This window comes from Penaeus japonicus, unplaced genomic scaffold (assembly GCF_977035675.1).
Source record: "Penaeus japonicus unplaced genomic scaffold, GWHDUDI00000001_assembly GWHDUDI00000023, whole genome shotgun sequence".
NCBI lineage: Eukaryota > Metazoa > Arthropoda > Malacostraca > Decapoda > Penaeidae > Penaeus > Penaeus japonicus.
Genome location: NW_028234425.1, coordinates 16,515,892 through 16,518,391, shown reverse-complemented (window position 1 = coordinate 16,518,391; position 2,500 = coordinate 16,515,892). Strand labels below are relative to the sequence as shown.

At 15.0% G+C, this 2,500-nt stretch overlaps 1 protein-coding gene across 1 annotated transcript in view; it reads right to left on the bottom strand.

Annotated features, from left to right (window-relative positions):
• Positions 1-2,500, bottom strand: part of LOC122247335 (uncharacterized) — a 20,458-nt gene that overhangs the window by 9,222 nt on the left and 8,736 nt on the right. The gene's annotated exons all lie outside the window — the stretch shown is intronic.

Sequence of the window (2,500 nt, the reverse complement as noted above, 5' to 3'; positions counted from 1 at the left end):
ATATATATATATATATATAATATAATCTATATATATATATACATAGATATATATATATATTATATTATATATATTATATTTATATATATTTTATTATATTGTATGTATATATATATGTATATATATCTATATATAGTATATATATAAATATATATATTTATATATATATACTATTATATGTGTTGTGTGTGTTGTGTGTTTGTTTTGTGTGTGTGTGTGTATATATGATATTAATATATCACATTATATAAGGCTATATATATATATAGATATACTTTATATATAAATATATTATATATAATATATAAGTATTATATATACATATATATCTATATATATATATATATATATATATATATATATAGCTATATATATGATATATATATATATATATATATAACCTATTATATATATATATATATATTTATATATCGATTATGTGATATATGTATATTTTATATATATTATATTTATATATAATATATATTATATATATATCTATAGGTATATATGTATGTTTATATAACATTAAGATATATATATATATATATAATATCTATAAATATATATATAATATATAATATATATGGCTATGTTTGTATATCTGTATGTTTATGATATATTTACTTTTACAATATATATATAATATATATATATTTATATATATATATATAAATATATATATATCTAGAGAGAGAGAGAGAGAGAGGAGTGAGAGAGAGATGAGAGATGAGAGAGGAGAGAGAGATGAGAGAGAGGAAGGAGTGAGAGAGAGAGAGTGGAGATGAGAGAGAGGATTAGATCTATTATATATATATATATATTATATATATATATATATATCTATTTATTATATATATTTATATATTTTCATATAATCATATTGGTTATTTCATATATACGTATATATATATTATTTTATATATATCTATCAATATATATGATGTGTTGATATCCTATTTCTATATATATTTGTATATTATATAGTACTATTTTATATCTATATATATATTCACGTATATCATATATATATAATATATAGTACATATATATAGATATATATATATATATATATATGATATCCATATATCATATTTGTATAAATATTTTTTTGTATTATAGTTGCCATATATCATTAGATATAGCAGGAGTATAGATATTTATATATAGTTATATATATGATATATGATATTATATTTGTTTTATACATATATATATATGATTATATTTCATAAAATATACATAACATATATATAGTGGGATATATATTATAATATATTATATAATATGAGTATATATATAGGTATATATTAGGACATAAATGTATAGGTAGTATAGTATTTAATAGTATTTAGGTCTACGCATAGGGATGTGTAATTATATATATATTTTATATAGGGTATATATATATCGGATGAGTGATGTATATATATATATATAATATATTATGATATGAGTATAGTGATTATAAATATATACTATATATATATGGATCCATATATATAGTAGTCTAATTACTATAATATAATATCCTAAATAAAATCATTAGTTAAAATAAATAGTGATAATTATATATAAGATCTGATAAAATCTTTTCATAAGATAGTAGTTAGATATTTTGTCTATATTTATGGTGAGTATTATATATATCATAGTATATATATATATATATTATATATGAGTATATATATATATATAACATATATATATATATATGTATATATCATATTATAATATATATATTTATATATATATGTTATTTATATATGTATATATATATGGATATTATGGATACATTACCTATATATGATATATATGATATATTATATATATAGTGCTAGTATAATATGATATATGATATATATATATATTATATATCTTATTTATTGTGATATATATATAACATATAGTATATGATATATTCGTATTATATATATATATATATGATAGTAGTATATATATAGTATATATAATGTATAGTATATCGTATATAGTATTATATATTATACTATATAGGGGAATATATATATATATATATATATATATATATAATATTTATGATTATATATATGATGTATATATATATGATATATATATATAGTATATATATAGTGCTATATAGTGATATATGATAGTGCTATATCGTATATATCGGTTATATATTGTACCCTATATATATGATATATATAAATATTTTATATCAATACTATATATATATATAATCGTATTTTTTATGATGATATATGTATATAGGTTGTGATATATATGATATATATATTGATGATATATATATATATATATATAGTATATATATGGATATTGATATATATTACAGGTAGTATATTGATATATAGTATATATATATAGGTATAGTATACTATATATTAACTTATTTATATCTATATATTCTGTATGTTCCTTATATGAAAAGAGGTATATATCAATATTATATTTTTACTTGATTAATATGGGGCATATATGGTATATAGTAGTAGTATAG